Source organism: Macrobrachium rosenbergii, chromosome 48 (assembly GCF_040412425.1).
Source record: "Macrobrachium rosenbergii isolate ZJJX-2024 chromosome 48, ASM4041242v1, whole genome shotgun sequence".
Taxonomy (NCBI): Eukaryota; Metazoa; Arthropoda; class Malacostraca; order Decapoda; family Palaemonidae; genus Macrobrachium; species Macrobrachium rosenbergii.
In genome coordinates this window covers 74,641,998-74,658,553 of record NC_089788.1, presented here as the reverse complement: position 1 = coordinate 74,658,553, position 16,556 = coordinate 74,641,998, and the positions used below count along the sequence as shown (strand labels likewise).

The 16,556-nt window shown below is 40.9% G+C and overlaps 1 long non-coding RNA gene across 2 annotated transcripts; it reads left to right on the top strand.

Annotated features, from left to right (window-relative positions):
- The first annotated feature begins 5,401 nt into the window (after window positions 1-5,401).
- On the top strand, window positions 5,402-15,558 carry LOC136831572 (uncharacterized). 2 transcript variants are annotated; one of them, XR_010850930.1, is made up of 3 exons: window positions 5,402-6,099; window positions 9,921-10,008; window positions 15,508-15,558. It is a non-coding gene; the product is annotated as an uncharacterized lncRNA (long non-coding RNA). The 2 variants fall into 2 exon arrangements; XR_010850931.1 differs by lacking the exon at window positions 5,402-6,099 and adding an exon at window positions 6,107-6,244 and having other exon boundaries at window positions 15,508-15,557.
- The last annotated feature ends 998 nt before the right edge of the window (window positions 15,559-16,556 follow it).

Genomic DNA, 16,556 nt, shown 5'->3' with positions numbered 1-16,556 from the left:
ACTCTCCCAACTCCATGTAATTCCCCCATCTGTCAATCCGTCGAGAATATTTGCCAGGTTTGCGTAGCTGATTGGTTCTTCCATATGCCCAGTTAGACGTTAATTCTAATCACAATGCATTAGAATAAACATAAAATATTCCGAGTATTCCCAAAAGAGCCGGGAAAAAGAGAACTCCCCTAACTCCACGGAATTCCTCCATCTGTCAATCCGTCGAGAATATTTGCCAGGTTTGCGTTGATGATTATGTCTCCACACGCCCAGTTAGACGTTAATTCTAATTACAGTGCATTAGAATAAGCATATAATATTCCGAGTATTCCCAAAAGGGCCGGGAAAAAGGAGAAGAACTCCCCCAACTCCATGTAATTCCCCCATCTGTCAATCCGTCGAGAATATTTGCCAGGTTTGCGTGGCTGATTAGTTCACCCATACGCCCAGCTAGACGTTAATTCTAATTACAATGCGTTAGAATAAGCATATAATATTCCGAGTATTCCCAAAAGAGCCGGGAAAAAGGAGAACTCCCCTGACTCGATGGAATTCCTCCATCTGTCAATCCGTCGAGAATATTTGCCAGGTTTGCGTTGATGATTATGTCTCCACACGCCCAGTTAGACATTAATCCTAATTACAATGCTTTAGAATAAACATATAATATTCCGAGTATTCCCAAAAGAGCCGGGAAAAAGGAGAAAAACTCCCAAACTCCATGTAATTCCCCCATCTGTCAATCCGTCGAGAATATTTGCCAGGTTTGTGTAGCTGATTAGTTCTCCCAAACGCCTAGTTAGGCGTTAATCCTAATTACAATGCATTAGAATAAACATATAATATTCCGAGTATTCCCAAAAGAGCAAGGAAAAAGGAGAAGAATTCCCACAACTCCATGTAATTCCCCCATCTGTCAATCCGTTGAGAATATTTGCCAGGTTTGCGTTGATGATTAGTTCTCCCATACGCCCAGCTAGTTAATTCTAATCACAGTGCATTAGAATAAACATAAAATATTCCCAACATTCATCAAAGAGCCGGGAAAAAGGAGAACTCCCCCAACTCCATGTAATTCCCCCATCCATCAATCCGTCGAGAATATTTGCCAGGTTTGCGTAGCTGATTAGTTCGCCCAAACACCTAAAACTAATCACAATAAACATAAAATATTCCCAACATTCATCAAAGAGCCGGAAAAAAGAGAAAAACTCCCTGAACTCCATGTAATTCCCCCATCTGTCAATCCGTCGAGAATATTTGCCAGGTTCGAGTCGCTGATTAGTTCGCCCAAACGCCTAGTTAGACGTTAATTCTAATTACAATGCATTAGAATAAACATATAATATTCCGAGTATTCCCAAAAGAGCCGGGAAAAAGGAGAAGAACTCCATGTAATTCCCCCATCTGTCAATCCGTCGAGAATATTTGCCAGGTTTGCGTTGATGATTATGTCTCCACACGCCCAGTTAGACGTTAACCCTAATTACAATGCTTTAGAATAAACATATAATATTCCGAGTATTCCCAAAGAACTAGAAGAACTCCCCCAACTCCATGTAATTCCCCCATCCGTCAATCCGTCGAGAATATTTGCCAGGTTTGCGTAGCTGATAAGTTCGCCCAAACGCCCAGTTAGACGTTAATTCTAATTACAGTGCGTTAGAATAAGCATATAATATTCCGAGTGTTCCCAAAAGAGCCGGGAAAAGAAAAACTCCCCCAACTCCATGTAATTCCCCCATCCGTCAATCCGTCGAGAATATTTGCCAGGATTGCGTAGCTGATTAGTTCTCCCATATGCCCAGCTAGACGTTAATTCTAATTACAATGCTTTAAAATAAACATATAATATTCCGAGTATTCCCAAAAGAGCCGGGAAAAAGGAGAAGAACTCCATGTAATTCCCCCATCTGTCAATCCGTCGAGAATATTTGCCAGGTTTGCGTTGATGATTAGTTCTCCCATACGCCCAGCTAGACGTTAATCTTAATTACAATGCTTTAGAATAAACATAAAATATTCCGAGTATTCCCAAAAGAGCCGGAAAAAGGAGAAGAACTCCATGTAATTCCCCCATCTGTCAATCCGTCGAGAATATTTGCCAGGTTTGCGTAGCTGATAAGTTCTTCCACACACCCAGTTAGACGTTAATTCTAATTACAATGCGTTAGAGTAAACATAAAATATTCCGAGTATTCCCAAAAGAGCCGGGAAAAAGGAGAAGAACTCCCCCAACTCCATGTAATTCCCCCATCTGTCAATCCGTCGGGAATATTTGCCAGGTTTGCGTTGATGATTATGTCTCCACACGCCCAGTTAGACGTTAATTCTAATTACAGTGCATTAGAATAAACATAAAATATTTCCAACATTCATCAAAGAGCCGGGAAAAAGGAGAAGAACTCTCCCAACTCCATGTAATTCCCCCATCTGTCAATCCGTCGAGAATATTTGCCAGGTTTGCGTAGCTGATAAGTTCTTCCATACACCCAGTTAGACGTTAATTTTAATTACAGTGCGTTAGAGTAAACATAAAATATTCCGAGTATTCCCAAAAGAGCCGGGAAAAAGGAGAACAACTCCCCCAACTCCATGTAATTCCCCCATCTGTCAATCTGTAAAGTCACCAATTCGGCGCCAGGATAGTGTTTCGGCGGCGCCATTAATTAAGTCTCCGCTGAGCTTGTTTTTTTTGGTGACTTCCCCAGGTCTTCAAGCTAAATTAGTCACGCCTAAAACGTGCCAGGTCACGCATTTTTATCATTTTTACTTTATGGTATTTATACGAATGTCACACATTGTGTATCACATGTTTCTTCATTCACAGGCATCAAGACTGTATCTATATTGTGTCTCTGTATGTTTCGTATTGTAATTCGTACTCGTTCACTGCATATTATTATTTATTGTTTCGACCTCAGGTCACAGTCAATTCCATTGTCTCTCACGGCCCGGCGTCAGTCGGCCGCAATATAAGCCGCCTGGATCTGTAATAAATCAGCAGTAACCTTTACCTGCTCGTTTCTTTGACACCTTACAGTGGTGACCCCGAGTATCCCGGAGCCATTAGCGACTCACACGCGACTCAGTCTTGGCTCCAGGATTTCTCCAAAAACGCTCTTAGCGGCCTAAACATATTGTAACCAGCGTTTGAGCGTGCTGACTCGTCGGCGCACTCCCACCAGCGTCACTAAACCACACACGCGCACGCAAAGTGCGTATTGACGCGAGTATCCTACTCCAGTAAGGGGTCAAAGGAGCGAGCATGGACGCGGATATCCCCTCCTTCATGCAGTTAAACGCGACCCCGCGGACTCCGAGGTTTACCTACCTCCCATCGCAGCCGCAGCCGGCATCGAGGCCCTCCGCAACTCCACACCAGCGCCCGAACACACGACGGCCGGGCAACACAATCGCGGGCCGCCCTCACCCTAAAGCTGCCGCCGAATCGCAGGGCAACCCATCGAGGTGGCTCAAGGGTGGAGAGCCACTTCAGAATCGCGGACCTCACGGACGAAATTACAGGCCGACACAGTGCTCAACGCCCTTCCGGAGGACGTGTACAACAAACTCATCTCGCGGTACCCAAACACTCACCCTCACATACAGCACCACAAAAGTTCCTCCTCGGCTTGCTCCCTGCCCATCGCCGAGCTATCGACCTTGCCAATAATCCACGCCACGACCTCGAACCAAGAGACGCAGGGCATGGTCGAGATCCCGTCAACACCAGTCTCGGGTGGCACGAACAAGCGGCAGGAGATAAGTTCTGACGTTTTTAATCCTCCCGGAAGTAAACCAGATCGCGTACACCATGCCTGTCGAGGACCTCATAGAGGCGGCACAACACCTCACAGACTCCGTCAAGGCTTCACAGCGGCTAAAACCGCCACTCAGCCGGTCAGCTCCGTCCAGCCTGAAGAGGACGTGAGAGCAGCCCGTCAACGCCATCGCCAACAGACGTCCACCGAACCACAGTAGATTCCCGGGCTTCTGTCGCTATCACAAGTGGTTCGGAAAGGACGCCCGAAACTGCCTGCCGCCCCTGCTCGTTCAACCGTTCAAAAACGCGGGGCGGCGGCCAGCAGGACAGGCCGCCATGGCAGCCCAAAACAGTAGGTTTCTTTTACGTCCGCGACACCGCTCCGGCAGGATGATGCTGGTCGACACAGGAGCCTTCAAGTCGGTCTTCCCAGCATCCAGAGAGGACCGCAACCAGACACCAGACCCGCCGCCTTCCTGACGGCCGCCAACGGAACCCCATCCTCTCCTACGGCACCAGGCTCCTGTCGATCTCCATCCTTGGCCAGAATTACTCCTGGGACTTCATCGTCGCGACGTTGAACCCCACTCCTGGGGCCGATTTTCTGGCGCACTTCGGCCTGCTAGTCGACGTGGGCGCAAGCGCCTCCTCGATCCCGACTCCCGCCGTCTCTCCCGTTAACGGCGGGACCCAGACCCACCATCAGCGCCGTCGCCCCCACCAGTACGCACACCTTCTGTCGGAGTTCCCTGAGGTGTTTAAGCCCGAGCCGCTTAAGTCCCGGGGCCCCAGCCAAGCACGGCATATACCACCATATAGTGACTAAAGGGCCCCGACACATGCGGTTCTGCAGGCTTCCCCTCAGCGCCTTCAGGAGGCGAAAAAAGCATTCGGGAGATGGAACGGATGGGCATCTGCAGGAAAGCCTCCAGTCCATGGGCCTCCCCTCCACATGGTGCAGAAACCGGACGGCTCCTGGAGACCCTGCGGCGACTACAGACGGCTCAACATTGCAACGGAGCCCGACCACTACCCTCTGCCCAATATGCAAGACCTTACGGCCTCCTTTCACGGGGCCAAAATATTCACTAAATTGGACCTTCTTAAATCTTACACCTTACAAATCCGTCGAGAATATTTGCCAGGTTCGAAATTGCTGATTAGTTCTCCCATACGCCCAGTTAGACGTTAATTCTAATTACAATGCATTAGAATAAACATAAAATATTCCAGTATTCCCAAAAGAGCCGGGAAAAGAGAAAACTCCCTGAACTCCATGTAATTCCCCATCCGTCAATCCGTCGAGAATATTTGCCAGGTTCGAATTCGCTGATTAGTTCTCCCATACGCCCAGTTAGACGTTAATTCTAATTACAATGCATTAGAATAAACATAAAATATTCCGAGTATTCCCAAAAGAGCCGGGAAAAAGAGAAAAACTCCCTGAACTCCATGTAATTCCCCCATCCGTCAATCCGTCGAGAATATTTGCCAGGTTCGAGTCGCTGATTAGTTCTCCCATACGCCCAGTTAGACGTTAATTCTAATTACAATGCATTAGAATAAACATAAAATATTCCGAGTATTCCCAAAAGAGCCGGGAAAAAGAGAAAAACTCCCTGAACTCCATGTAATTCCCCCATCCGTCAATCCGTCGAGAATATTTGCCAGGTTTGCGTAGCTGATAAGTTCTCCCACACGCCCAGTTAGACGTTAATTCTAATTACAATGCGTTAGAACAAACATAAAATATTCCGAGTATTCCCAAAAGAGCCGGGAAGAAGAGAAGAACTCCATGTAATTCCCCCATCTGTCAATCCGTCGGGAATATTTGCCAGGTTCGAGTCGCTGATTAGTTCGCCCAAACGCCTAGTTAGACGTTAATTCTAATCACAGTGCTTTAGAACAAACACATAATATTCCGAGTATTCCCAAAAGAGCCGGAAAAAAGAGAACTCCCTAAACTCCATGTAATTCCCCCATCTGTCAATCCGTCGAGAATATTTGCCAGGTTTGCGTTGATGATTATGTCTCCACACGCCCAGTTAGACGTTAATCCTAATTACAATGCGTTAGAATAAGCATATAATATTCCGAGTATTCCCAAAAGAGCCGGGAAGAAGAGAAGAACTCCCTAAACTCCATGTAATTCCCCCATCTGTCAATCCGTCGGGAATATTTGTCCGCTGGGGAACGGCAGCTGGCTCCGCGTCCAGTGGTTAGCTTGGCATCAGAGTCGCGAGACCCGTGAATCAAAACATTGAAACTTTTTTAATTGTAAAAAATGGTAAGAATCCCTCTGCAATCCTCCAGCCCGTGGAATTGACGGGGAAAGAAAGCATGTAAGGCGTGTTAGATCATTTGGGGAGGTGTTTGTTTAGGCATGCGGTGTTCTTTGGCCCGCCGCCCCCCCTCCCCACCCTCATGTCCCAAAAAGTCACGGGGGGGAATTGATATGGTTTGTGATCGTCTTCACTAACCACTAAGGTTTGTTTGTTTGTTTGTGTCTTTTTTTCCGGGCGAATTCGCAATTTTTTGGTGGGCTGGTGTCTAGCCTGACGTAGGTCAGGCTGTCGTGGGCTACCGGCTATGCAGGCTAGGCTGCGACCTGCGGTAGGTTAGGCTGCGGGCTGCCAGGTCAGACTGCGGCAATTTCAGGTCTTGATGGTAGATTAGACCAGGTCAGGCTACATTTATGGGAGACTTTAATGGGAAACGAGGGTTTAAATGTGGGTAAATTGCTCAGGCTAAGGTTTAACCTTACCCAAGGCACCTTGACCTTTATTCTCCCTTAGGGCGGTATTGCTGTCAGTGCACCTCGCGTGCTGCGCTGTAGGCATTCACAGAGGGCGATTGCAGCGTCTCTTCGGCCCATAGCTGCGTCCACCTTTCTGCCGTTTACGGTATCTCTGTACATTTATTTTCTTCAGTCTTGCTGTCCAACACCTCTAACTGCGACAGTTTAGTGGAGCTGTGCTGTTTTCTCCGAGTTCAACCTTCAGGTGTACGTAATACTTCGTCACCTATATTTTTTTTTTCTCTTTATCGTGGCGTCCAACTCCTCTAACTCCGTCGTTCCATCATCTCAATGGTTGAAAGTACACCAGTGCTTGGCCTGACATTGTTAAATGTCATTAAATCAAATTAACCTACTTTTAAAATATGATAAACCATAGAAAAATAGTTATGCCAAAATGTGCCGTTCGATTGATGTGGCCATATTGGTTATACTATGATACCTTAATTACTAGCTAAATACTTGATACATATAATTATACGATTAATTATCTAGTATTTTTTTTGTATATCAGACCATTATTACTGCAGATCACTTATTTTTCAAGTCTCTATTTGTGTCTGTCAATCGTGGGGGACTCCAGTAGGAAACGGCAGGTTTTAATTCGGGGAAAACCGAAAACGAGTGAAATGTACAAAGGTGAAAGGTCTTATAGAGAGCAAATTTGCCACTAGGCCGTTCTGTAGGTATTTACCCTAGCCTTACCTGACCTAAGGTAACCTACTGTAGGTCTCAGGGTCTTACCTGGCCTGTGGGGTGAAGGCCCCCATACAACCAGATTTTGGTTTGTGTAATTAACAGGGTAAATTACAGCGATATATCTTAACTGTTCCCTCCGTAACCTAACCTGACTGAAGCTAGGCCACTGACCTAGACACCCCAAACTGACTCAGAGCAACATAAATTAGAAAAGTAAATCACAGAAATTCATCTCAACCTAACTCTTGACTCAAGATGTTTACCAGCAAAAATATTGATATATTAAATATAGCGACGTGGCCATTATAAAAGAAAACTCTATATACTGACACTTTGTCAGAAACTATACAACTGCAATAGAAGTCAAACGGAAGAAAAGCCATTTAATTCTAAATGCAATGCTTAGGAATAGTTCCCTTTACAAGAGACAACGCAAACCTCATCTGGGTTGCCACATCCTACTTAACTGAAGGTTAGGTAATACATTTAGAAAAATATGATGAAACCAGCATGAAAATAAGGGGACATATCAAAGGATATCCTTTATAGTTAATTATCAAGTATACTCAGTCTTTTTACAATTACTATTTTCAGTATTCGTTACCAGAAACCTGTAGGTTTTCCTATACTGATTGACAATCTGTTGACAGCACTTGATGTGTTGAATGAGTTTTTGGCATAATTCGAGTTGTTTTAACTTTAAATGTAAAAGCATTTAAAATATCAAATAACAGTTCTGGTACTTCTGTGTATAAGATAATAAATTATGTCTGTAATTTATTGCCAGTACAATAAATTATGTTTGGCATGATCGTAACATTTTATTTCTTTTTGAACTGACAGTGCAGTGAATAGACAGTCAGTATTTTTGTCATTCCATTGTCCCTTTCCACATACTGACAGATTCTCAATGGTGGATTCCAAAATGTATGAAAATCCATTACTGTTGATTTTTGGTTCTGACAATCTATTAGCATGACATTCCACACCAACTGTAATACTCAGTACAGTAAAAAATACTGTCAGTAAAACTGATTTAGTATACCTTATGGTTGAGAATTGGAAAGGTCATTCCCTGATGCACACCTGTGCTATGGTTTAATTGTTTTCTGGAGAAACTCGTACACACACAGGTGCACAACAATTATAACAATTTGTCTGTCCGAGTCGTTTATTTTTAACGCTGCAATAACGGTTTCCTCGTACCTCATTGTCAGACTCTGTAAAATATGATTGATGGGGCCACTTAGTCTGAGTTATAAATAGAGCATTAGGATTGCATCACTTTGAAACATCTGTCCTTTTTTTCATTATTATAAATGTGTATAATAGTAATCTGCTTAATTTGGTAAAGTCCTAAAGGATGGCGTTTCTCATGTCTTTGAAATTTTACGGCAGTTAGTTACAGGGTCTGGGAAAATGTGATTTGACCAGAGTAAGACCTGGGTAGGTATGAGATATGGGGGTGATGCCTTGTCTTTAGATATTTATAATTTGATTAAGATTTGTGTGTTAATGAGTGATTATAACTGTCATAATGGGAGTACCTGTTTTTCCAGTTAGTTCTCCATTTCTCACATAATTTTTCTCAAGTAGTAACCCAAGAGTTTTAATAATTGTGTATTAACACAAGTGAATGGTTTTTGTTGATAATAGGACTGGAGGTTGGACTGTTAGTATTTTTAGGGAGTTGACTGTAACTGCACATGTTATCTCTCATTTGACATACGAGTGGGAGGAGTCTAGGATATTGCATAATCACTATCATCTGAAAGATCGATGTTTTTGGGGTATTTTTCCAATATGGCGCAAAGAAAGAGAAGCTGCTTTAGAGGGACAGGCATTGCCTGAACACGATCAAGCAATCCTCAACACTGATCAGGTTAATTTCTTATTCAACAAAGTCTGTTACCTGTTGAACGTTGTTTGTAATTCAGATTCCTGCCTGCATTCTTGTGCACGAGTTCAAACGTCCCTGGTTGTAAGCTAGAGAGAAGGTTGAAAAAGTTCATGAAAAAACTCTGTGAGACTGCAATAGGTATGCAACATTAAGGTGTTCTGGTGGAACTTTCTAAATTCTTGATCACATCCAAAGGCTATACAGTAATATGTAGATTATGTACTGTATAGAAATAGAAGAACAAATGGTGTACAAAATATCAGAAACACTTCTATACCTGGAGGAAAACTGTAAGAAGTATTTGGAACTGAGTGTTTTTTTTTTTAAGTAGGGAGGAATTGCAGAAATATGAGGACTTGGAATCAACACAAAGTTTGTCATATAAGAAGCATTTGGATAAACTGTGATATACAGTAATTAGTAAAAACTATTTACTACCCAATATATCTACCTTTCAAATATTTTTTGTATCAGTTGTGTTTTCCGTGACTCGATACTCTTGGAACTTTGGCTGTGCCTTAACGACGTATCCAATGCAGAAAAATCTCTCTTTATCCATTTAATAGGTTACAGTATCAAAGAGTATACAGTAATGTATCACAAATCTTAATAAACTCTTTGATGGTAAGACAAAATGTTGAAAATAAAGATATTCATGTAAAGATTTTTTATATGAAATTAGAATAATTTCTAAAATCCTTGATCTTTCTAAAAATTAAGAACTTTACCAGTTCTGCATAATTCAGTTTATTTCTTTTCCTTTTCAGGCGCACACAATATTGCTAGTTCAGCCGGGACCTAAACCAGAGACTAGAACCTTTTCAGACTATGAAAGCGTCAACGAGTGTATGGAAGGTATGTTGATCATCCTCAATAAACCTAGATGCTGAACTGACTAATAATATGGCATCATTTGCAGCAGAAGTTTCCGACTTTGTTAATTTCTTTTTTTTTTTTTTTTTTGCCTCGTATTGGTTGCATTTTCCATGAGTTTAAAAACTTCCAGCATCTTAGCTTGCTATTTTGTTGGTTGCAGTGTTGAATGCCTTGGTAACACTGGTACCTTTAATCATTCTAGTGTGTGAGTCATATACATTTGCTTATAACTACTGTACCCTCAGTTGTTTACTTTTTATATGCCATAGTGATCAGTTGTAGAATTTGTAGTCTAATAAGGGCATGGCTACTGCTTTTTAGGGCTTGATGCAAATCTTAAGAAGAAGGCTGAATATTATACTTCAGCATCTGTCAGAAGATGAACACTAACGAGCTTGTAATGTTCCTGTTGATTAGGCTGTTCCTATGTTTTTGTGCCGGAAGTTTTCCGGCTATGATTTCAGAAGTTGTTGCAAGGTAATTTTGTCTTAAGGCTTGAAGTTTTTGGTAGCATTTCATCTAGACATTTTTATTATTTTTATTTTTTCTTGAATTATTATCTGTATAATTTCAGTCTAGACTCTGGGTTCTTGACGGGTTGGTGTAAGCATTCAGTGTTACGTATGGATTATCTAAACGCTGTGGCCCCTGTATGGGTTAGTGCCACCAGTGCACCTCACATGGTGCACTGTAGGCATTACTTGAGGGTCTTTGCCGCGCACCTTCGGCACCGCGCTGCAACCTCTTATATTCCTTTTACTGTACCTCTGTTCACATTCTCTTTCTTCCATCTGACTTTCCACTCTCCCTAACAATTGTTTCATAGTGCAACTGTGAGGTTTTTCTCTTGTTACCTTTCAAACTTCCTTACTGTCAATTTCCCTTAAAGTGCTGAATGACCTCATAGGTCCCAGCACTTGGCCTGTGGCCTAAATTCTGTGTATTCTCTATTCAAATGGTGTGGTTGAAGTAGTCAAAAGGTCTTTGTGCTCTGCTCAAGAGAGGCTTATTTTAGGGGGACATTCAAGCAATCTTTTCTCGAAGACCTTACTCAGGAGATGGTCTTACTCCCCTGTCAGTGGAATAAGGGTGAGCTGTACTATGCTCTTGTACAGTTCCTCGTTGGGCGAGCGGGTTCTGTTCTCAGCTACCACTCTGTTGGTCGCGAGTTCGAATCTCCGACCGGCCAATGAAGAATAAGAGGAATATATTTCTGGTGATAGAAATTCATTTCTCGCTATAATGTGGTTCGGGTTCCAAAATAAGCTGTAGGTCCCGTTGCTAGGTAACCAATTGGTTCTTAGCCACGTAAAATAAGTCTAATCCTTCGGGCCAGCCCTAGGAGAGCTGTTAATCAGCTCAGTGGTCTGGTTAAACTAAGATATACTTAACGATATACTTAACTTTGTATGCTATCGTTGCTCAGGTTGCCGATACAAGGGAGTAGATACAAACCCAACAGTGCCTCTCTTTCTCAGTGAGGAATAACAGAACCAATACTTGTCTTATGCTGAGTCTGTAGCGGCAGAATATGGAAGTTTGTTGAAAAGCGATTGGGGGTTGAATGTATTGAGTCTCAAGAAAATTCTTGAAGGCATTAGGATGCGCTTTTATCTTGACTGAATTATGTTTACGCGTTTTTGCATCTTAAAATTTGTTTGCATGTGTTAAAGTCTTTTGGTGTCCAACATCTTAACATCATTGGTGCCTTGGATAGTGCTTGTATTACCCTATTTTAGGCCTTATACTCTATTGCTTGCAGTTCAGTGCTCCTGTCTTAGTGCATTCTAAGGTACTATGCCACTTAATGTAGTAAGTAATGTGTATATGATGAAATGAAACTGCTATTTGAGTTTTGAATACAAGAAGTGTCAGACCCTTATTCTTATGACAGTGATATTGCCTCAAAGTGATTAAAGTTTTGGGATAGATTTGTAAACGCAGTCATGGATAATTGAAGGGAATCTGAACTGTCGTCATTTTGTTGCGAAGGACACGTTAATACTCTAATTACTCTATACTCTTTCAGGTGAGTGAGCGTCCGCCCTAATCCACCGTTTGCTCACGTTCAGTAAGAGCTTGGTATTAGAATTTGATCGGTTCATTTTGTTGCTGTGGATGTTTCTTAGCCTTTTTTTCAGTAGTTGTGTGTATTTGTCCCTAAAGCACTTTCCATTTCCAAGTTTAGTAACTGGCATCTTAGTTTCATTTTGAGTTGCCAGGTTCATTTAGTATTTCTTTTTAAACATCAGCCAAGGAACCTGGCTCCTTTTGTTGTCATTTGGTTGCAAGTTGTTTCAAGTTATGGCCTCAGCCAAATAGTAAGAAACTACCATGTTCTTTATTGTTATTTTTTTTAACATTAGCTTACAGTTAGACGCTGGAATAGATACCGCTGGGTGAAAAGCATCATTAGATACCCTGAGGCAATGTATTGAGTTTTGACCTTAATTTTGTTTATTTATGCAAATCAGTTATAACTCTCTCTCAGTTCAGTGCATGCAATTAAACAAGAGAAGTTTTCTAATAGCTTGTACACATAAGCTTCACCCGACCAGTCTAGTAGTTGGTATTGCCAAAGTACCTTTTCACTTTAAGGTCATCTCTTATCGAAAGCATTCCCTTTGGTTGCCTTTTGAGCATAGAAGAGTCAAATGGCTGTGCAGCACCTAGTTTTGCTTCGAATTTTAGGAACTTATAAAAGTTCTCCCAGCATAGCGCATACCTTGTACAGTCTTCACACTTACTAGATCGTAATTGTGTCGGTTTTTAGGTGTATGACTTTTACCTTAAAGATTTGTGGCATTGCATGTTTTAACTAACAGAAGTTTGTAATTTTATGTAAGTTTTAAATATTTTTTAATTTGATCTGTACAGTTTTTAGTTAGGGGATTGTTTTTTTCGTAGTAACAGGTATTTTGCATGTTAAAAATATCATTAATCTTATGGTTGTTCTCTTTCATTTGCAATGAAAGTTTTACCGTTCCTTGGCAGTGTTCTTTTTGTGTTTGTTAATGGAGGATTGAATGCCATTTTTGAAAGATTTATGGGCTGACAAACTTCATTATATGTGATAATGAAGTTTTCAAGAATATATTCTTTTTCCTAAGTGGAAGATGAAAAATGAAACAGGTTTTTGTTACGTAAAGTGAGATATTGGAAAAACTAAAGTGATTTAAACATTTGAGCATATTTTTATTAACATGGCAACCACTGACGGGAATAATTTTATTTCCTTATGTGAAGTTTGTTATGTTCAGTTAATAGGAATGGAGAATCTTGTAATATACCTAAGAAATATAGACACATATATAATATATAATATATATTGCCTGATTTTCTTGGACCTAAAAAGTCCCAGCCACACTAAATGATTTCTTAAAAAATGAAAAACTTCCCAACTACATACACTCAGCCCTTTGAAATGTATCGCTACTCCCTAACTGTTCTGTTATTTGAGATCAAAGTTGGGATACTAGGAAGGGATTAAAACTCTTTAATGGGTTCGTTACTAGTTTTTTATGACTGTTAATCATATATTGCCTGAATATCCATTGAGGATAAAGGCCCAATTCCTGTAGTTGATGAATTTATTAAGTCACATTTCCTGACTAATAGGCTTGATTGAAAATATTTGCTCCCGAATGAAAAATGGCAGTTAAATCAACATGAAGTGAAAGAACTTAGACAAGTAAGTGGGGAGAGACCACAGAGAACAGATGGAAAGTAAAAAGAAAACTAGCAGTCTGGTTTGGACTTACGGATTCTGTAAAGAACTTTCAGGCACACTATGAGCACTGTTCCGTATGAAGATCTGAATTAAAAATTATCTTTGAATATGTGCAACATATTGACGTTTATAAAAGTCACAACTCGTACGCAATATGCTTACACTGATGGACCTACCATACGTCTTGAGTAAATGGGCAGTATTGTATTATTCGTAGCATAATTTGAGAGGCAATATGTTTTATCTTGTTATTATCTGTAAATGATATGCGTAACTGGCGAGCAGCCTTTTGAGCACGCGGTTGGAAGACTGTAAATTTGCGGTTACAAGGCGTTAGAAACTACCTTATTTGTTGAACTTTTAAAAAAGCGTTTGAAAAATCTATACATGACAGCCTTAGTCACAGATCCTTATTGCTATTATTAAAGAGTAGGTTAACAGGACCAGCGAGTCACATTCTCAGGTCCCGGACTCTCGTAGAGAGGCTTGCCCTGAGAAATTTGTACCCAGGGAGTTCAATGACAAAAGCTAGAGTTGAAAGAAGTTACATACAATATGTACATGAGAGAGACCAAAGCCAAATAAATAAAGAGCAAAGTAAAGGGTAAGAGGTAATGCAGCTGTTATCATATATGATATGCATGATTTGTTCTTGTTCGTGTAATCAAAACGTCAAGCACAGGCAGTCCTTGCTTGCGGGTGGCATCGGTTAACAGTGTTTTGGCGCTTGGCTAGGGACGCCGTTAACCAGATTTTCGGCGCCAATAAGCGATTTATTAGCGCTGATATCTGGTTAGCAGCGCAGGTGAGCGGTTTATCGGTGCTATTACTGCTGATTTTCGGTTAGCGGCGCTTGGCTGGGAACGGAACCCCACACTGTTAACTGGGGACTGCCTGTATAATGGTTAGATTCCCAGTCGCTGTCCTCCTGTGTGCATCCTTCTGTCATTACGTTATATTAAATCTGTAGAGAACTCTTGAAACAGTTACATTGTTAACATGAGGTCTCACTTTGCAACTCTGTGAATTCATTTGCTTGCCGAGCAGAGAATTGAGAAGTAATTTCACTTGATCAGAAGCAACATATATTTAGGTATTATTCAAATTCATGCATAATAGTAGTACTGTAACTGAATAACTGCATGGTATTTTTGACAAAAGTGTAGGGCTTTTGGTTATACTTTATTGTCAGTAATATTTATAATGTGTCAGAGATGGACAGATTTCATAATCATGGGTGCTTCTAATTAAATTTTTTGCATAAGTGCAAATTTCTAAATCATGTACAGCTTATAACTAAATTTTTCTGTGATGAGATGAAGTTATATACTTTTCAAAGACTTTTTTTTTTTTCTTGGTATAAAACTGGTTACCTTTCCTTTATCTAACCAGAGAATTATGCTTATGCATACATTTGTAGGCTTTCCATTTCAGATTGTAGACATTAAGAAATTGTATCGTATAATTTTAACAATTTCATGCCCTTTCATAAATATGATACATATTCTCAGTGGAAATTAACATTATTGAATGTTATACATTTTCAGAGTAAGTATAGTTTTGAAAGTTCATCAAGAATAGTAATTTGGCTTATCAATGCACTGTGTATATATATATATATATATTTTTTTTTTTTACAGAATTTAATATTCACTTTATCACTGTATACCTCCAATTCTCTATCCACAAATCTAAAAGACTTCACACAGCCCATTTTAATTCTGGTTTCTTTGTTTACCATTCCTAAGCAGGTGTTTGTAAAATCTACGAGGAACACCTCAAGAGGATGAACCCTAACACTCCGAGCATCACTTACGATATATCACAACTATTCGACTTCATAGACCAGCTGGCGGATCTCTCTTGTCTTGTGTGGAAGTTTGCATTTTTATTTGGAGTGATTATATACTAGTCACATTTATAAATAAAAATTTGATCAGGGTACAGCAACAGATAGTTTGATTTGAAGTGTCCAGGGTTATGCAGGCAGTGCAGGTGATTATCACAGCTGAATTGGGATGAATGTACAAAGTAAATATCAGTCACAGAATGCAGGGATAAAAGTATGTGTGTAGTCAGTTTAGTCGATTCCTTTCCTAATTCAGTCTGCCTGGCAGCCAACACTGTTTGTACAACACTGTTTGTACATATTGACGCATCACATATTTATCACTGCATAGTAAAATGTACATAACGCTTCCAAAGTTTTTACATTGGTTTGCAAAAATCCTTGCAAGGGTGAGGTTGTGTATATTTCTGAAAGTGGTCTTACCCAGCTTATATAGGTCCTTTCCCCCCCCATAGGGGGTTAGTGCCATCAGTGCATCTCGTGCGTACTGCACTGTAGGCATTACTCGAGCTTCTTTTCAGCGTCCGTTCGGCCCCTAGCTGCAACCCTTTCATTCCTTTTACTGTACCTTGATTCATATTCTGTCACTTCCATCTTACTTTCCACCCTCTCCTAAAAATCACTTCATAGTGCAACTGCGAGGTTTTCCACCTGTTGTACTTTTGTCACTCAGTTTTCCTTTCACTGTCCTAAATTGTATATTCTATTCTATAAGTCCTTTTGTAGGTTCCCTCATCTCTCTTGACCAGCTTCCTCATGATATATCATTTTCTGAGAGATTTCTTGCCTCTCGCTGGTCCTTTTTGCGCCACGTTTATTTAGTCACCCTTTTCCCCACTGTCAGCACATCAAAATTATCAGTCTTGTCTTTTGTATATTTGAGTTTACTTGTTATCCAAGGTCTTCTGTTTTTTTGGTTTAGTTATAGAGAAAGAAATTTGTGCATTT